The sequence below is a fragment of the Eriocheir sinensis genome, chromosome 17, assembly GCF_024679095.1.
Source record: "Eriocheir sinensis breed Jianghai 21 chromosome 17, ASM2467909v1, whole genome shotgun sequence".
NCBI lineage: Eukaryota > Metazoa > Arthropoda > Malacostraca > Decapoda > Varunidae > Eriocheir > Eriocheir sinensis.
In genome coordinates this window covers 2,330,791-2,351,836 of record NC_066525.1, presented here as the reverse complement: position 1 = coordinate 2,351,836, position 21,046 = coordinate 2,330,791, and the positions used below count along the sequence as shown (strand labels likewise).

Below are 21,046 nucleotides of genomic sequence, written 5' to 3'. Positions count from 1 at the left end.
TCCTACCCCTCTCCCTCCCTCTCCCCCTTCCTGCCCCGCCATTCCGACGTGACGAAGAGTGAACCCAAGCAGCGACCTCGTCCACCAAACACTCCACAGCACTTCAGGACCTCCAGGCAGTGAAGTAGCTTGTCGAAATCTTGGACTCTCTCACTCTACCACACACACACACACACACACCTAACCAGCACCTCACCACCACGAGCACACACGCAAACGCCCAACACACGCACGCACTACATACAATCACCCTCTCCCTTCCCTCTACACCGCCCCAGCACACCACCATCCATCAAAGCTTCAAACCCTCACTCTACAAAACCTGCGTGTCCATGCCCTATCAACAGCCTCCCTCACCCTACACCAGCGTCCACCTAGCCAACCCACAAACCAGCTAGACCTGCAAGGAGGGAATCCCAAGCTGTTTGCACGGGTCGAAGCCAACGCAAGTAACAAGAAGATTCCGTGAAATTAGTAGACTCGGAGGACCGGGCAAGGGAAGGCGAGAAGAACCGACGAGGGAAGTGGATGATAGGACAAATAAAGGCGTGTGAAGACGGTGGGTGTGGACATTGGCGGGAGATTAAGTCAACAGCACGCCTCCCTCCACGGGCCAGAAGCTATCGGACGGTAGGTGTGGCTGGCCGGCTGGCTCGCTTGGGGCTCCCAGCTAAAAGAGGCAAGTGTTTTTGGAAGATGCAGCGGCAAAGAAACAGGATGACAAAGTGGTATCAAGGGCTGGAATGTGCGGGACGATGACTCAGATGTGTGTGTGTGTGTGTGTGTGTGTGTGTGTGTGTGTGTGTGAGTGTGTGTGACAGACAGACAGACACACATAATGACTAGCTTACTGGCTGACTGACTGCACGTTTGCCTGACTGACTGATTGAAAACTGTAAGAAAGAAAAAGAAAACATAGCAACGGACAGAAAGATGGACAGGTAAACAAGAAAAGAGAGAGAAACTGACGCAAGGAAAGCTCACCAGAAGATAGATTACACTAAAAACAAGGTAATTAGATAGGGAAGAAGTGATACGTGTGAGGGAGAGGAGGAGGACGAGGACGAGGAAGCCAAGACGCAGCGTGTGAAAAGGTATAACAGCGGTGAGACGCCCTCCAGGTAACACTCCGCTAGATCTAATTTCTGATAAACATACATTAATACCTCCCGCTTACCATCGTAATCTCGTAAATAGTTCAAGCTCAGGTTCATTACAGTAAATAACAATCCTCTGCCACCATACACTAAACCGACCATTTTATTTTTACTCTCTCTCTCTCTCTCTCTCTCTCTCTCTCTCTCTCTCTCTCTCTCTCTCTCTCTCTCTCTCTCTCTCTCTCTCTCTCTCACACACACACACACACACACACACTCAACAGAAATAATGAAAAAAAGGAGAGGAATACACGATAGCCAGAAATCTCGTGAAAGCCGCGGTCAAAGCGAATAATGTTGAGCACACAGACGCATGTAACGAGATAGACAGCAAACACCCGCGCCATCACCCGCCCTCAGACCTTCCTGCGACTTGAGACTTGGCGGGAAACGAGAATCTTGATTTTTTTTTTTTTTTTTTTTTTTTACAGCTAAGGAGACAGTTCAAGGGCGCTACTTACTGCTCCCGAATAGAGGTCAAAGGAGTGTCCAAAAAGAGAGGTCAGTTTCGGGAGGAGAGGTGTCCTGATACTTTTAGACTTTCCGAAATCCTGAGTTAGAGCTTTTTATCATCTTCTTTTTTCTTCTTTTTTCCTCTCTTCTAAACTGGATGTGATATGTGATTTAAGTCATTTTTTTTATTTATTTATTATCAAAACCATCATGTATAGAAAAATCACATGCATCCACCTTCTCACTTTAATCGTCTATTCTTATATCCATGCACTTACAGAATTAGTTATCCTACCAACTAGTTACAGATGATTTCCAACATAATACCTAGTAGTCTTTCCTTCATCTATAAGTATCACACGTGTTTACTTGGCTATCTTTGTCTTTCTTCATCTGTTTTACTTTCTTCATCCGTCAATTTTACTTTCAAGCAATCTATCTTTCTTTCCTCTCTTCCTTTCTTCCTTAAGCATCAACACAAACTATACACGATCACCTTACTTCACGATTCTTAGCCTACCAACACCCTGAAGCTATCGAGCACAGCAACACTATCTTTCTGTTTCAATTTCTTCATCCCTCGTTTGTCCATTCATTTCTACTTTCAACCACTCTATCTTTCTTTCCTTCCTTCCTTTCTCTCTTAAGCTGATACACAAACTATATATGTTCACCTTACTTCATGAGTCTTAGTCTACCAACACCCCAGAAGCTCACGAACACAGCTACACTATCTTTCCTTTACTACCTCTGCCTGCTGTAACACCTTCCCTCGCTTACGACCGCCAGCACCAACACCTTCACCCCCTGGCCTGATCCTCTCCCCCAGCTCAGTCGGCCCGCCCCTTGAGTTCGCGTGGGCCAAGTAGCGCCTCTTCACGTCGCCAGCTCTTGTCTGCCTGAAGCAAACAGTTGAGGACAAATGAGGAGGAATGACGACGAAAAAAGGAGAGGGAAGGAAAAAGAGAATTGTAAGTAAAATAGGAATTAGACGCTTCATGATTAATTTTGGATTAGGTTTCTCCTTCAAAATGTTCGCATCTTCATCTCCTGGACTTACTATTGGTGGTCTTTTTCATTCTTATCTGTCTGAGGCTGGTGCTCCTCCTCCTCCTCCTCCTCCTCCTCCTCTTCTTTCGTTGGTATTGTCATCGGCGCGTGAAATATTCAGAAATTTATTCCAAAGTGTAAATACAGTTGATGTTTTTTTTTTTCTCTCTTTCTTATTCTTGGGTGATTTTACAAGTCGCGCCCGCCATCACTGCCGTCTTCTTAACTGATTTTGATTTCTCTCTCTCTCTCTCTCTCTCTCTCTCTCTCTCTCTCTCTCTCTCTCTCTCTCTCTCTCTCTCTCTCCCTCTGATTTTTTTGGGTGATTTCAATGCTCGGGTAAGTAGCAATCTCAGTTTCATATTACCAGATTTTTTTTTTTCTTGGGGGGGGAGGTTTCAATGCTCTGGTGGGTAGCAATCTCTCTCTCTCTCTCTCTCTCTCTCTCTCTCTCTCTCTCTCTCTCATATGCCCACAAAATCGCCATTATCTTAACCTCTTCCTTCTCATCATCATCATCATCATCACCATCATCATCATTATCATCTTCCTCTTCCTCCTCCTCCTTCCCTTCTTCAATGTTCCTCCTCCACAAACAGCCTCATAAGGACAATTAGGTCTGCTGTTGTTTGTTCTTCCTTTTTGTTCCTTTGTGTTCTCCCTCGCACCCTCGCACCCTCCCGCGGGCCCTCAACACGTACCCTGAGGTTTATTGTTTCCATGAACCGCACGGTCCTGATGATTTCCCTCTGCGGGCGCGCCACCTGCCGGCACGGGTACACAAGCCAACCCTGTAAATCGTCTGCGGTGTCGACGGGTGCTTACCGCGGCGCGCTGCCATAAAAGCTTGACCACTCCGCCCCGTCCCGCACCGACCCGCCCCGCCTCGCCTCCCCCTACTGTGAGCGTTCTGTGTACGTGTATGTGTCCCCCCACCCCCTCTAAACCCTTCACCCCCAAGCACACACACACACACACTTTCCCCCACAGATTCACTTGCATTCTAATGGTGGAATACCGTTGGTTTATGCATTCGGTGCGTTTGCCGGCGGGTTAATGTGTAGCGTTGAAAATCTTAAACAAGACATTCATTTAGCTGCAGACTCTCCTCGCTGCCCTGTCCCGTCATGGCGCTTCCTCGGTTAGCCAGCCTTTTCTTCCTCCCTCTTATTGTATGGATATTATGTGCATGTGACTGTCTTCCTTTATGTTTATTCTCCTTTCATCTCCCTAAATATTCCTTTACTGTGGATGGAAAATTACAATGAGATAAGAGGAGAAAGTAAGGTAATGACATCCTAAGTAAAATTAAGGTTTTGATTCACCAATACATTTCCATTTAGTTCTAACATGCCAGAAAATCTAACTTGTAAATTAAAGCATTACACATAACTCATCTATCTGCAGCCAGTTTAAATAAACCGTCTGATATTCTGAATTATGTATTTTAGGACTATGAATAAATGCATTAAGACTGAAATCAAAACTTTTTTTCTGCGTCGAATTTGATTTTTTTTTAACTAATGACAAATCTGAGACAACTAATCAATTTAGCTGAACAGAACGAGGAATTTAATGGATATGAATTAAACGCCTTCATATATAAGCTCATAACCCCTTTATGAAGAAAACGAGTCAAGAGATTCAGTAGGGAACTAATCCGCCTTTTCACTAATTATAATACTTTGCATCGAGGAGCCACTTATTAGAAATTGGGATGTCTTTCAATCACGGGCAAACTAACCATGTGGCTGAGATACAGAAGGTGCCGCTGACTGACCACAACACCTGACACAAAGGTGACACGTAAAAAGAGCTGGCTGTACAGAATTCCAGGCTGAGAAACCTTGTGAAAACGAACAGCTGAAAGAATTTAACATAATGGGCGTTTGGATGATATAAAAATAAAGTTGTCTATTGATGGAGAACCTTATTAATTGTTGCATTCAAAATAAAAGTGTTTTCTCCTAAAATGCCCCAAAAAGAGTATATAAACTGATTGGCAGCGCAGAGTATGAAAGGGAAAACCCACAGAAGCAGTATTGCCAAAGGTTCCTGGTGGACACTGGATGAAAACATGAGGGATGAAACAGCGTATTCCAAAGAAAATGTATCGCATGCCATATTGGACATAGTTTTATTTTCAAGACGGCCGTCATCATTCAATCGGTCAGTTTTATTCGGATTTTACCGGCATAGCGACCGGACCAGCGCCGCGGGAAGCATGACATCAAGCACTCAGGGGCCGTGTATCAATCTTGTGTGGAAAAAGTGCTGGATATGATGATCAATGCTGAGCTACAGGCTGGAAGAAGTTTTTTTTTTTTACAGGAAAGAAAGCAGCTCAAAGGCAACTACAAAAAAAAAAAGTGAAGAAAAAGAAGTCCGCTAATCGCTACTCCTACAAAAGAGAAAAGTAAAGAGTGGCCAGAAGAGAGGTCAATTTCGAGTGGAGAGGCGTCTTGCTACTCTCCTTGATACTAGGTGGAATAGGGGAAGAAGAAGGAACGAAGTTAGAGGAAGGAACAGAGGAAGAACCAGGGATATAGGAAGGGAAGGAACAGGGAGAGAGGAAGAAACAGAGAGAGAGAGAGAGAGGAATGAGCAAAGGAGATTTTTACAAGAGGAAAGAACAGAGGAAGAACCAGAGATATAGGAATAGAAGGAACAGGGAGAGAGGAAGATACAGAGAGAGAGAGGAATGGCAGAGGCATGACCATGAAAAACAGGAGTGAAAATAAAAGTTCCTAAAGCTAAGTTAGAGGAAGGTACAGAGGAAGAACCAGGGATATAGGAAGGGAAGGAACAGGGAGAGAGGAAGAAATAGAGAGAGAGAGAGAGAATGGAATGAGCAGAGGAGATTTTTACAAGCATGACCATGAAAAACAGGAGTGAAAATAAACTTTCCTAAGGCTTGCGTATCTTGTGGGTTAGAATAATGATAAGAAGAAGAAGCAAGCGTATGACTCTTTAAACATCTTGCGTAATAAAATAAGCAAAAAAACACAGGAGCCGCGGAGTACCGGTGATTATCGCGGAGGTACTGAAGCCCGGGATCTAAATTTGGTGATGAAGTGGCGCCGGGCAACATTACCGGTAGCGAAAAACTTTCTTTATTATGCTGTAGAACCTTACTTTCGACCTTCCCACATTCCCGCCTTACTTTTTTACCTAACCCTCGCCTCGACGCCCTTCTTGTTTACACCAATTTACGGCGGCCACGCTTACGGTTAACGGAAGGAAGGAGAGGAGGAGGAGGGGAGAGCTGAAGAGAATAACAGGGAAGGAGAGGAGGAGGAAAGGAGAATAACAGGGAAGGAGAGGAGGAGGAAAGGAGAATAACAGGGAAGGAGAGAAGGAGGAAAGGAGAATAACAGGGAAGGAGAGGAGGAGGAAAGGAGAATAACAGGGAAGGAGAGAAGGAGGAAAGGAGAATAACAGGGAAGGAGAGGAGGAGGAAAGGAGAATAACAGGGAAGGAGAGAAGGAGGAAAGGAGAATAACAGGGAAGGAGAGAAGGAGGAAAGGAGAATAACAGGGAACAAGAGGAGGAGGAGGAGGGAAGAAGTGAAGAGAATAAACAGGGAAGGAGAGGAGGAGAGAAGAGCTGATGTTGAGTTATGGTGTCGATGTGATGTTGATGTGATGCCTTATGTGGAATGTTGCTGCCTGTTGTTGTTGTTATTGTCGTTGTTTTCCTGCATGTGATTGACGCTCTGGTGTGACTGTGGTGTGAGAGACGAGACAGTAGTGGTTTAGAAAGTCAAGTTACCGCGTATGTGATGTTATAGTGGTGATGTACAGAAGAGCGAGGGACGAATAGTGCAGCCCATCGCGTGTAATAGTGTTCGTGTTGTGTGTTGCGTGGGGGAGAAAGAGATAATGTCAGTAGTGTTGGCGTGCTGAAACATCGCGTGCGTGGTGTTACAGGGACGTAAGGGAGGTGTTGTGGAGGTCTTGTGGTGCTTCATATGTAGTGTGCTGTTCTACGGAGTGTGAAGAGGAGTGGATGATGCCAGTGTGGGGTGTTGTGGGGACGTAAGGGAGGCGTTGTGAAGGTGTTGTGGTGTTTCATATGTATAGTGTGCTGTGTTGCGGAGTGTTAAGAGGAGTGGATGATAGCAGTGTGGGGGGGTGTTGTGAAACCGCGTGCGTTGTGTTGTGGGAGTGATGCAACGGAGGAGGAGGCGGAGGAGGAGGCGGAGAAGGAGGTTTTGCGGTGCGTGGCGTGGAAGGCAATGCGATAATGGCAGTGTGGGGTGTTGTGGAACCGCGTGCGTTGTGTTGTGGAAGTATAGGAATGTGGATGCAAGGAAACAGGAGGAGAAGGAGGAGGAGGTGTTGGCGGTGCTGATGTGCTATGTTGTGGAGATATAGGGATGTGGAGGTAAAGGAAAGAGGAGGAGGAGGTGTTGGCGGTGCTGGAGTGCTATGTTGTGGAGGTATAGGGATGTGGATGCAAGGAAGGAGGAGGAGGAGGAGGTGTTGGCGGTGCTGATGTGCTATGTTGTGGAGGTATAGGGATGTGGATGCAAAGGAAAGTGGAGGAGAAGGAGCAGGAGGAGGTGTTGGCGGTGCTGGAGTGCTATGTTGTGGAGGTATAGGGATGTGGATGCAAGGAAGGAGGAGGAGGAGGAGCAGGAGGAGGTGTTGGCGGTGCTGGTGTGCTATGTTGTGGAGGTATAGGGATGTGGATGCAAGGAAGGAGGAGGAGGAGGAGCAGGAGGAGGTGTTGGCGGTGCTGGTAGGACGGCCGGTATAGCACTGAAGGGCCCAGAGGCAAGCACGACCGTCAGTTGGGTCTGTAACAACCTCTGGCAACTCAATTCCACGAAAATTACTCCCGGATTGCAGTGTCATCTAATCGGCAGTCATGTTGGCGATTTATGTGCATAATGGTCACAGGATACAACAGTTTTCGATGGCGCTGCAGCATCCTTCAATTGTCTTAAAGGCGCTAAATTAAATAACAGACAGCATATCATGGCAAACGCGAACTCTCTCTCTCTCTCTCTCTCTCTCTCTCTCTCTCTCTCTCTCTCTCTCTCTCTCTCTCTCTCTCTCTCTCTCTCTCTCTCTCTCTCTCTCTCTCTCTCTCTCTCTCTCTCTCTCTCTCTCTCTCTCGTAGAATTATGGCAGTCTCCTAAATAACAGACCCCTTTCTTTCTCGTGTTTTACCCAATACTTATTTCATCAAGGGTTTGCAGCCAGGGATCTCCTCGACTCAGCTTGTTCATAGTTCTGCGAGTTACGTATATTTTTGCATTAGCTCATAACTCTGCGGGGAGGGGGAGGAGAAGGGGGGAGGAAGAGGGGAAGGAGGGGGAGGAGGAGGAGAGGAGGAGAAATGAGGACCTTCAGTTATCAAAGAGGCCTTGAGCGACGAGTTATAAGTGGCTATGGCAATGCACACACACACACACACACACACACACACTCGCACGCAAATCGACGTTGGTAACACTGGCAGGGCCGGGGCCGCGGAATCCCTGGTATCTGGTGTCCCGCTCTGTCTTGGCGGCGTTGGCTCGGACCTTCTACCTTCCAGCCTCTCACACCTGCCGCCGCTCGCACCGCCACACAGCCTCACCTTCCGCCGCAAACTCCTCACTCCGCCATGGGATCTCAGTCACCAGGCAGCGCTAGGACCTTAGAGCTCATAAACGGAGCCTGGATGTAAGAGTGCCGAGGTGCGGGGCGAGGAAGCGAATACTGACTCAGGTCTCCCGTCTCTTCAAGTTGCTCTCCCCCCCAAGCCGAGCACGACTGTGGGCGCAACATCAGGACTCGGCCTCCATACCTCCCGACGCAGACATGCACCGAGGTCTGCTTTCTCACTCAGTTTTCAGCCACAGCAGCATCAACAGGAGGATAAGAGAGAGAAAAGAAGAGAGACATATAAGAAAACATTGAGCAGGAAGAAGAATGAAGATGACTAGAAGGAAGAGAAGGAACAGAAAAGAAGGAAAACGAAGGTATTGGTAAGGAAAACAAGAATAACGAGAGAGAGAGAGAGAGAGAGAGAGAGAGAGAGAGAGAGAGAGAGAGAGAGAGAGAGAGAGAGAGAGAGAGAGAGAGAGAGAGAGAGAGAGAGAGAGAGAGAGAGAGAGAGAGAGAGAGAGAGAGAGAGAGAGAGAGAGAGAGAGAGAAACATACCTTTACCGGCAGGAGAGACTGAAGCAGGTTGGAACAGGAGTAAGAAGAGAAGGAGGAGAAGGAAGAGGAGAAGGAGGAGAGGAGGGCCGCTCGTCATGCAGCCACCACGTCACATGCAGGCAGGCTAGGCGATGATCATGACTGAGCCGCCCAAAGTTAACAATATGATCGGTTATCTACGACTTGCTTGCGGTTAAATTGACAGGGCGCCCACTTACTGCACCTCATCAGTTTAGATTTATACAAACAGAAGTCGAGTGGCGGCGCTCAGATATTAAAGAATCGTCCTCGTATGAGCTATATTGTCAATAGGTCGCAAAGTGGAGATCTGGCTTGTATTAAATTACGATTAACACGGACAACACGGCATAGAGCAGCTTAGGCATAAATCACATCAAGATTAGACAACCTAATAAATTAAGAGGATAAATAATGCGGTGAGCGTGACCCGCATCAGAAACCAGAAACTGCGAACATCTCCCGTGGCCTCCCCGCCGGCAGCGTAACTCTCCACCAACAACACAACCACCACCACCACCACTACAACCACCATCACCACCACTGCAGATTCAGATTTTTATTAAGAACAGGGGGAGGTGGGGGGGAGGAATTACAAGGAGGGGTTGGGTGTACATACATAGATTCTGTCCTAAACAATATAAATCTAAGTACATTCGGAGAGACAGCGAGGAAATAAACAGGGAAGAGAGGGGGGGGAGGGGTACCACACAACCACCACCATCACCACATCCACACCAGCAACACCAATCTCAGGTTAATATGGTGTAATTTTAACAAAGCAAGTTGAAAGCGAGTTACACAGCGGCGGCGGCGGGAGAATGCACGGCGGACTCTCGGCAGAAGCAAAACTATCGAATTTCTAACACATGTCCGATTAACTTAAGGAGGGGGAATGATGATGCGCTCGGTCACTTTTACATCAGTGTGTGTGTGTGTGTGTGTGTGTGTGTGTGTGTGTGTGTGGCGGCGGCTTCATGAGGGCTGTGTGCGGCCGGTAACCACACCCACCGAGCGACCACCTGAAGCGACTCTCTTTTTGACACTCAGTAATGGGAGCGGCCTAAACGTTACTCAGCCTTGACTTGGCAGAGCGGCACGAGTAGGCAAGGGGGGAGGGTGGAGACGCCGGTATGCAGCAGCTGTGTTCGGGGGAAGTTGAAGAGGGGGATATCTATTCGTGTACCGTGTGTGAGGGATCTCTACTTTTGTCTTCTGTTCTGTTCTGTTGTCTGTCTCTTCTCTTCTCTTCTCTTTTCTTCTCTTTTCTTTTCTTTTCTTTTCTTGTCTTCCTTTCCCTTCCCCTCTCTTCTCTTCCCTTCTCTTTTCTCCTCTGTCTCATCTCTCTTCTCTTCTCTTCTCTTCTCTTCCCTTCCTTTCCTTTTCTTCCCTTTCCTTTCCTTTCCTTCCCTTCCTTTCCCTTCCCCTCTCTTCTCTTCTCTTCCCTTCTCTCTTCTCCTCTGTCTCATCTCTCATTTCATCACTCCCATTTTCGTTTCCACTACTTCCATTATTTTTCATACTCCAACTCCATTCAGTCCTTCAGTTTTTAATATATATCTTTTACTATCGACTTAGGATACAGCAAAATATAGTAATCACAATAGGACATGCTTTCCGAATAAGCTCACGACGCTGATCACGTGAGGACGATTACTTTCAGATATTATCATGCATACTGACGCAGCCATTTCCTCCCCGGCATCAGATAACGCAAGCACAGCGTTGACTAAGCAGGGGAGGGAAAATAGCATCCTACCGAGCGATTCATCCTGGTCATTATGTACCGCAGGAAGAACAGAATCGCATTAGTACACAAACAGGTCTTCCTCCTTCTCTTCACACCTCAAGTCTGGCAAAGTTTCGCCCAAGATACAAAAATGACAAGTTAGGTGACGCAAGCAAATCGGTTGTCGTATTTAACTTTTTTAATTGATGAACGAAAAATTAATATAGAAAACTGGTTGTCGTATTTAACTTTTTTTTAATCGATGAACCAAAAATTAATAAAATGCTTACATGTGTTATTTGAGTTAAGTACACCAGGTAATCGTTATGGTGGTGGTGGTGGTGGTGGTGATGGTGGTGGTGGTTGTGGTAGTGGTGGTGGTCATGGTGGTAGTGGTAGTGGTGGTGGTAGTAGTGTCCAGGCAACATGAATAAGTAGTAGTGGTGGTGGTCGTGGTAGTGGCGGTGGCGGCGGTGGAGGTCTTGGAGGTGGTCGTGGTCGTGTCCAGGCAGCCAGCATGGACGGAGGAGTGTCCCCGAGGTGGCCCGAGACACGTTCGACAAGGAGAAGGTTCGGCAATAATATATCTTGTGTTGTTTATTGCGGCATAAAGCATTGGGGTGGAGTGTGTGCCGGGGTCTCATTATGCCGGCGTTGGGGCGTCTGCTGCGCCGGCGAGCCTCTTTCCGCGGGGCCGCCTGCCTGCTGCCCCCTTACCGACATCTGCGTGATTTGTGCTCCAAGGCGTTTACTATTGCATCGGCACCGCTTAGAGGGAGACAAATCTTCCAGCATCATAATCTTCCAGCATCACAATCTTCCAGCATCACAGTCTTCCAGCATCACAATCTTCCAGCATCACAATCTTCCAGCATCACAGTCTTCCAGTATCACAGTCTTCCAGCATCACAATCTTCCAGCATCACAATCTTCCAGCTTCACAGTCTTCCAGTATCACAGTCTTCCAGCATCACAATCTTCCAGCATCACAATCTTCCAGCTTCACAGTCTTCCAGCATCACAGTCTTCCAGTATCACAGTCTTCCAGCATCACAATCTTCCAGCATCACAATCTTCCAGCTTCACAGTCTTCCAGCATCACAATCTTCCAGCTTCACAGTTTTCCAGCATCACAATCTTCCAGCATCACAATCTTCCAGCATCACAATCTTCCAGCATCACAATCTTCCAGCTTCACAGTTTTCCAGCATCATAATCTTCCAGCATCACAATCTTACAGCATCACAATCTTCCAGCATCACAATCTTCCAGCATCACAATCTTACAGCATCACAATCTTACAGCATCACAATCTTCCAGCATCACAATCTTCCAGCATCACAATCTTCCAGCATCATAATCTTCCAGCATCACAGTCTTCCAGCATCACAATCTTCCAGCATCACAATCTTCCAGCATCACAATCTTCCAGCATCACAATCTTCCAACGCCTTCCACCCTCCGTAACAAGAAATATTTGCTGCCTCACACATCGCTCAGGACTAAACAATAAGTATAGAGTCCTCTTTAAACATTTATAAGGCGATAACTAATTAGCGAAGTACCTCTCTGCCGCTCCGTTACAACGTACAGATCGCATCATGAACCATAAAAAAGCTTAAGTGCTGCTGCTGGTGCTTCCGTGTGGCAGAGAACACCCCCACGAGGTAGCACTGAGACACCAACGCGGGCAAAGTATAAAGAGCCATATTCTAAAACATTTCGGTTCTTGGTAGGAGTTTTGGCCATTTCCAGGGGTAGTTGAATGACCCTGGTGGTAGTATGCCCGTTCTTCTGTACCGTGAGCCTAAGAAAACACTCATGAGACCCCGATTGATCTCCTTTTTATGCCTTTGGAGATAGTTGATGTGGGAGGCGGACGCGTCTGAGATTATCGACTTAAGGGACCCCTCGGATATATACCCCCCCCCCCTCCCTCAAAGAAAAAACAACTTAGGGTGATTAAGGTTAGAAAAGGACACTGACGGAGAAAAAATAGGAGAAGGAGGAAGGAAAAATAAGAAATTGGAGATGAAGAAGAATGGGAAAGAGAGTGAGGTTGTGGTGACATTAAGTTATGTAACCACTACCACCACCATCACCACCACCACCATCACCACCAGCAACACCACTAGCAACACCTCATCACCATCATCATCACCCTCCTCACCATCACCACAAGCACCACCATTTTCATTATTTTCACTACCATCGGCATCCCTACACCATCACCCTCATCACTATCACCGTTACAAAGACCAGCATCAAAGTCTTCCAGCATCACAATCTCCCAACATCATAATCTTCCAGCATCACAATATTCCAGCATCATAATCTTCCAGCATCACAATATTCCAGCATCACAATCTTTCAGCATCACAATATTCCAGCATCACAATCTTACAGCATCACAATCTTCCAACATCATAATCTTCCAGCATCACAATCTTCCAACATCATAATCTTCCAGCATCACAATCTTACAGCATCACAATCTTACAGCATCATAATCTTACAGCATCATAATCTTCCAGCATCACAATATTCCAGCATCACAATCCTCCAGCATCACAATCTTACAGCATCACAATCTTACAGCATCACAATCTTACAGCATCACAATCTTCCAACATCATAATCTTCCAGCATCATAATCTTCCAGCATCATAATCTTCCAGCATCACAATCTTTCAGCATCACAGTCTTACAGCATCACAATCTTTCAGCATCACAATATTCCAGCATCACAATCTTACAGCATCACAATCTTACAGCATCACAATCTTCCAACATCATAATCTTCCAGCATCATAATCTTCCAGCATCATAATCTTCCAGCATCACAATCCTCCAGCATCACAATCTTACAGCATCACAATCTTACAGCATCATAATCTTACAGCATCATAATCTTACAGCATCACAATATTCCAGCATCACAATCTTTCAGCATCACAATCCTCCAGCATCACAATCTTACAGCATCACAATCTTACAGCATCATAATCTTACAGCATCACAATCTTCCAACATCATAATCTTCCAGCATCACAATCTTTCAGCATCACAATCTTCCAGCATCACAATCTTCCAGCATCATCACCACCATCACACTGCTGGAACCATTACCATCCCTACTACGAAGACTGTTAGGACCAGGACCACCACCACCACCACCACACCCATCACAACCGTCGTAACCACCACCACCGCCGCCGCCGCCGCCCCAGCCATCACGTACCCACAAGGACGGTCGGAGGCTGTTATCTTTAGTCTCATTTGTCCCACGTAATTAAGATTTATGTCCTGAGTATTGAGTTCTTTGTGCTTCCATCCATCCAGCTCCTTCCCCCTCTCCTCCTACTCCTCTTTTTTTTCCTCTTCTTCTTCTTCTTCTTCTTCTTCTTCTTCTTCTTCTTCTTCTTCTTCTTCTTCTTTGCGGGTCGTGCAGGAGGAATCGAATCTTAAGAGTCCTCCTCCTCCTCCTCCTCCTCCTCCTCCTCCTCCTTTTCCTCCTCCTCCTCCCCCTACCCCTCCATCGCCAGGCAGCCTCAGATGCCCATCGCCGCTCCGTGCTTGCCTCCTGGCCTGCTCCCGATGCACACAACCTCTTACCTCACAAGTACTCGCCTCCAGCGCTTACGGGGCATTACAAGATCGTAAAGTAGAATTACATTTCCGTAAGGCAGCCGGGACACATTAACAGCTTCCTGGCGTAGCCTTTAACGACCCAGCCTGTGCCCACGCTCCCGCCGATGCCCAGGGCGTCTTGAGTCACGCCACGACGGCACGGCGTGTCTCTCTCGCCTCTCACGAAGCATCGAGGCCAGGGTGATGTATATAGCGGCGTTCGTTTCTCCGCAACACTACCGATTGTGAAAGATGTGGAGGCAGTGCAGCGTGACGGCCGACGGCTCCTTCCCGGCGAGCTGGGAGGAAAGATCTTCGAGAATACTGTTATGTGCTGCCGAGCCTCTTAAACGGTACAGCCAAGGGTTCCCATGGAGGAGGCAATACCTGAAGAACTAGAAAAATACGGAAAGAATAAGACTCATGAAAGACTTTTGTTGCCCAGTTCACACAGCACACACTTCATCGGGACTGCTCCCCGCCTCGTCCTCCCCACCCGGCCACCACTACAGGAGTCAGGGGAAGGTGGAGAGGCAAACACGGAAACGAAAAAAACTTCACAATTTATTCCTGGAGGTGATGGAACTCTCCCAGCCTCAGTGTATTAAAACAATTAGACTTATATAGATAGATAGATATAGATAGATAGATATAGATAGATAGATAGAGATAGATAGATATAGATAAATAGATATAGATAGATAGATAGATATAGATGTATAGATATAGATAATTAGATTTAGATAGATAGATACAGATGGATAGATATAGATAGATAGATAGATAGATATTCGCACACATACATACATATATATCCCAACACAAAGGGAATCTTGCAACCAGGATACCATTGCCTCATCATCACAACACCACCTCTTTCCAACCGCCACCACCACCACCACCACCACCACCGCCGCCGCCACCCTGGCCTTCCCACACGCCCCTCGCTCCGCCCACACACTCCATAATAACTAAGAAACTAAAAACCTGAGGCCTGTAATTAGCATCCCCCTTGCCCTACGCAACACATGTAAGACCCCCCACACGAGTTCTTTCCCCCTCCTTCCCCCTCCCCACCCCCCTGATGCTGTATGGTGAAGCTAGATGCACAAAACGATAACTTATAGTGAATGCCCAACAACCGTTTTCAGACTGGGGCGGGAAAGGGAAGAGGGAGAAAGGTTGGGTGTACCTTTATCGCTTAGGCAAAGGTTAATGTTTTATCGCACATATTTCTTAGAGCAACCGGCGCCCAGACGTTACCGATCAGCGCCGGGCAACAACACTACTGGCCGCATTCACCCGCCCCGGCCAACCCCAGGCGAGCCTAGCCAACCCTGCCCAGCCTACTCAGGATAAACAAAGACCATCTCAACCTACCCAAACAAACCCCAGACTCATCTAACTTAAGTCCTAGCTCAGTCCAGTCAAGCAAAGTCGAGGCCATCCACCCAAGCCAAAGACCATTGCAGCCCACCCAAACAAACCCCAGACTCAGCTAACTTAAGTCTATCTCAGTCCAGTCAAGCAAAGCCGAGCACAGCCACCCAAGCCAAAGACCATTCCACCGCACCCAAACAAACCCCAGACTCAGCTAACTTAAGTCTATCTCAGTCCAGTCAAGCAAAGCCGTGCCCATCCACACAAGCCAAAGACCATTGCAGCCCACCCAAACAAACCCCAGACTCATCTAACTTAAGTCCTAGCTCAGTCCAGTCAAGCAAAACCTAGCACAGCCACCCAAGCCAAAATCCAGACTCTACTAGCTTAGCCCGGTCCAGCCCAGCACATCACAGCCTAGTCCAGGCAAGCCCAGTGGAGCCCCTATCAGTCCAGCCTCACGAAGAGACGCCACAACCACCATGATCAACATTGCTCTTATCGTGAGTAATAACCTCATTATATACTTAACTCCACCGCCATTACCACCATGAGGGAAATCACGATCGCCATTACCTTCACCTCGGCCGATGCTAATACCCCGAAACATTGCCTCCAAGAACGCACCAACGCGGCGAGAAATCACCACCATACCTCCGCCGCGATCACAGCCGCCGCCGCCGCTCCTACGAGGATTACCACCGTCATTACAATCATCGCAAAACAATCACCATTATCATTGTAATTACCGGTAAGAAATGCCTTTCATTACCATCACCACTAAACAATCACCTCCATTGCTATTACCACCGCCACCATCTCTTGCCCCTCACGCCAGCCCTCAATAGACCGCATTATCTATCGGACATTAACCATCGGCTGCTGCCCACGTGAATCCCACTTTCTCTCTTCCATCAGGAGGGGCAGGCAACGCAGGGCTCCACAAAGGCGTGCGTGTGGTCCCGAGCAGTAGCAAAACCCGCCTTCCTGACGGTGGGTGGCTTGGGCCGCTCTCCGTCTCCCTGTCTCCCCGATATCATCTCATTCCCTTTGCTTCAATTTACCACTTTCCTCTTAAGCACGAGTAAATAAGTAAACTGATAAGGCAGGAATAGAGAAAATGGTTGTTATTGGCTTTGTTTATTATTGCTGTGCTTGGAGAGGTGTCTTGGGGGAGGGGAGGACAAGGCCCGCCATGCCCCTCCCCTGCCCGCCCGCCGCCCGCCGCCTGCATGACTACACCGCAGGAGCCTCAGTGCCCAGCAGAAAACCATGTGACCTGCACGTGCTTCTTAATGGGTCATGAGGCAACGGATACCCGGCAAGCGCTACCTTTGCACACGCACACACACACACACACACACACACACACACACACACACACACGCACACACACACGAGGCATGCATGTAATAATATAACGTTCGCGCCGCTCAAATAATAAACCAACAGAAACCAAGCAATAAAAACAAACGCAGCGGCTCCCCAAACAGTGATCCATCAGGCGGGCCGACACGCTGGCGTTCGAGAAGATAAACACTGGGCGACATGCAGCAATAACACTACAAACAAGCGTCTTGAGTAGCGGCGGCCAGAGGGACCGACGCAGGGGCCTCGTTACCCAGGGCAGCGCCTCGCCAGCGGGCAGACAGCGTGGCGGGACGCGGCGGGCCTCATGGCGTCGTCACGGCCCGACGATCCGAGAGCGAAAGTCAGGAGCGAGGAGCCCAAGTGACGTCACAAGCGGCAGCTACGTCGTGACCAGCCCCCTGCCGCCGTGACCTGCCCTCTGCCACTGCGATCTGCCCTCTGCCATTACGACCTACTCCCTGCCACCATCCACTCACTCCCTGCTGTTGCAATCTGCCCTCTGCCAGAACCCTGCCCCACTTCCCTGAGCTGCTCCCTCACACGGCGTGTCTCCCCTGCCACCATAACTTTTGCCTCTGCCCGGCCCTGGTCACGAGGGAGGGAGGGAAGGAGAGGCTCATCGTGGTGGTGGCGTCGTTATTGTTGCTGTTGGTAGTGGTGGTAGTGGTGGTGGTGGTGGTGGTGGTGGCGTTGCTGCGGGGATGGCTGTGAAGGTTGGCAACAGTTGATGACGTGACTGACGAATAAGGAGCCACCTTGTATAGGCATATCGGCCTCTTGCAGATTCCTTATGTTCTTAAGTTCACATGATTTTATATCCATCCATAAACGACATATGCGACATGGACGAGATAGTGACTGCTGATGGAAGCAAAGATGAAGATGGATGTTACGGATTTCGGTGACTGACTAATTGCTTGACTTCGGAAGACTTTAATTATAGCCTTGAATATGTTTTGATAAGAATAATGATAAGAATAAAAATGACATGAATATCACTGTGCAGGATAACATTCCTCACCCAGCCTTTACGTCTGTGTCTCATAATTTGCCTACATATCAATATTTATACCCATTACTCAACACTTTCAATTATTCCTCCTTTTTACAATACACGTACAAAAGAGGAATCTGGAAACCTCTTTGATGCTGTTATCTTATCTATTCCTCCATCTTTCCTGCTTTATGCTAGACAAGGAGGATCAATCTATCAGGTGGGTGGAACCTGTTAGCCGGCCCCGAAAATAAATATATATACGGATGTAGCACACTGAAACTATGTGGTCGTGTGTGTGTGTGTGTGTGTGTGTGTGTGTGTGTGTGTGTGTGTGTGTGTGTGTGTGTGTGTGTGTTCTCTGCATCACAATCTTCCAGCATCACAATCTTCCAGCATCACAATCTTCCAGCATCACAATCTTCCAGCATCACAATCTTCCAGCATCATAATCTCCCAGCATTACAATCTTCCAGCATCACAATCTTCCAGCATGACAATCTGCCTCCAGTTACCGTCAAAATAAAATTGTAGTCCATATATGGATTAAAAAATTACGTATGCTTATATATGATTATGAGTTCGGGTGAGCACAGTAAAAGAATCCTCACAAAACCAACATTCAGGCAGATATATTACATCTTACTTATGTATGTATGTATATATGTGTATGTATGTATGTATCTAGGTAGGTAGGTAGGTATTTATGCATGTACGTGGCCAAGAGCTACCTTTATATACCTGTAATTAAGAACATGCATAATCAAGCCAACCCTTCCCGGCACCCATTCACTTTCCCTGCGGAGTACGCGTGGAGGTGCGGCCCCTCAAGGTGAGTTGGGGCGGCGTGAGTCACGGAGGAGAGGCGGGGGCGCAGGTGAAGGTAAACAGGTGCATGGGTGGCAAGGGGAGAGGTGAAGAGAAGGGAGAGGAGAGAAAGGGTGAGAGGGAAAAGAACGGAAAGAAAGAAGAGAGAAAAAAAAATAAAGAAAGGGATAGGAGCATGCAAGTCCCCCTTATATCTTAAAGGACGAACGTACGAGGCGGTGAAGAGAAGGGAGAGGAGAGAAAAGGTGAGAGGAAAAAGAAGGAAAAGAGAGAAAAGAGAAGAGAAAACACGAAGAGAGGAATAGGAGCATGCAAGTCTCCCTTATGTCTTAAAGGACCAACGTGCGAGGCGGTGAAGAGAAGGGAGAGGAGAGAAAAGGTGAGAGGAAAAAGAAGGAAAAGAGAGAAAAGAGAAGAGAAAACAGGAAGAAAGGAATAGGAGCATGCAAGTCCCCCTTATATCTTAAAGGACGAACGTGCGAGGCGGTGAAGAGAAGGGAGAGGAGAGAAAAGATGAGAGGAAAAAGAAGGAAAAGAGAGAAAAGAGAAGAGAAAACAGGAAGAGAGGAATAGGAGCATGCAATTCCCCTTCCCATATAATCTTAAAGGACCAACGTGCGAGGCGGTGAAGAGGGAGAGGAGGAAAAAGGAGAAGAGAAAGAAAAAGAGAGAGAGAGAGAGAGAGAGAGAGAGAGAGAGAGAGTAATATATGCTGGTAAGTCGGCTAAGTCCCCCTCCCTTACATCTTAATGGGCCATGGTGCTGACGCCTTGGGTTTCCTCAGTGCCCCCAAAAAACACTATTACTTTTTTAATGGGCCGTCAAGGGAGGGCAAAAATATATGTCCCGGACCACCGCGCCCTCAGTGATAAACAAGAAGAACTCTCTCTCTCTCTCTCTCTCTCTCTCTCTCTCTCACACACACACACACACACACACACACACACACACACACACACACACACACACTTTACGTTCCACTGATTCCAAAAAAGGGCGGAAAAAAAAACAAGAAAAAAAACAGGAAAGTAAAGAATAATGTGCAGGTAGTAAGTTTTGGAGGCTTGGAAAAAAAAGAAGGAATTATGTAAAAAAAAAAAGTCTCTCTCTCTCTCTCTCTCTCTCTCTCTCTCTCTCTCTCTCTCTCTCTCTCTCTCTCAACTGGTTATAATCACCCATCCCTGATCAGCATCCTCAATTAGTCTGGTCGATTTGCTCATGCGTGGAGTCTGTGGGCCCGAGACGCGGCAATACATTACAGCTAACCATTGAAAGGTGTTGCAAGATCAGAGCTGAGATGGCAGTTAGACAATTGGTGGAGGAGGAGGAGGGGGTGGGGGGGGGGAGAAGAGGAGGAGGAGGAAGAGTGGTGAGGGTATTTAGGAGAGGTAGTGGTTCTGGTGATAAAGCAGGAGGAGGAGGAGGAGGAGGAGGAGATGGGAAGGGGAAAACATGAGCAGAAGTTGGAGTAGGAGGAGAAAGACAAGGAGTTGGGGATAAAGGAGAAGTAGGAGGAGGAGGAGGAGGAGGAGGAGGAGGAGAAGAAGAGACGAAGAAGGAAGTTGATGACCATAATGATAATAAGAATGACAGTTAGAGGAGGAGGAGGAGGAGAAGGATGATGCTGATGGGGAGGAGGGGGAGAAGGAACAAGAAGAGAAGAAGAAGGAAGTTGATGACAATAATGAAGATATGAATGACAGTTAGAGGAGGAGGAGGAGGAGGAGGAGGAGGAGAAGAAAGAAGAACAAAACACTGATAGCGATTCCGACGACGAAAACTCAAACAAAAGTCCCACAAATAAAAGAAAATGGAGGAGGGGTGAGGCGAGGGAAGGCTGCGGAAGAGTAGGTATCGTGGGCAACCAAGAAGCCTCAGCGTCCCCCCCTAAAATACCTGTCTTGTTAATCACCTCCCGCCGACACACAGCCATTACTAATTAACTCGATAAGCCTGGGAGCGTTTATATTGAGCACTGCATTAGAAAAAAAAAACATAAGAGCAAGGTGAAGTGTGTAAAAGTCAGCTAGGTGTGTAAATGGTCACTTCACTAAAATGGGAGTGAGGAAAAGAGTTTAATATCATACTAGGAGTCGTGGAAATGTGAGGAAAAGAGTTTAAAATCATACTAGGATTCGTGGAAATGTGAGGAAAGGAGTTTAAAATCATACTAGGATTCGTGGAAATGTGAGGAAAGGAGTTTAAAATCATACTAGGACTCGTGGGAATGTGAGGAAGAGTTTAAAATCATACTAGGACTCGTGGAAATATGAGGAAAAGT

At 47.3% G+C, this 21,046-nt stretch overlaps 1 long non-coding RNA gene across 1 annotated transcript in view; it reads right to left on the bottom strand.

The window, feature by feature from the left end:
- LOC126999756 (uncharacterized) overlaps positions 1 to 21,046 on the bottom strand; it is a 76,640-nt gene that overhangs the window by 1,891 nt on the left and 53,703 nt on the right. The gene's annotated exons all lie outside the window — the stretch shown is intronic.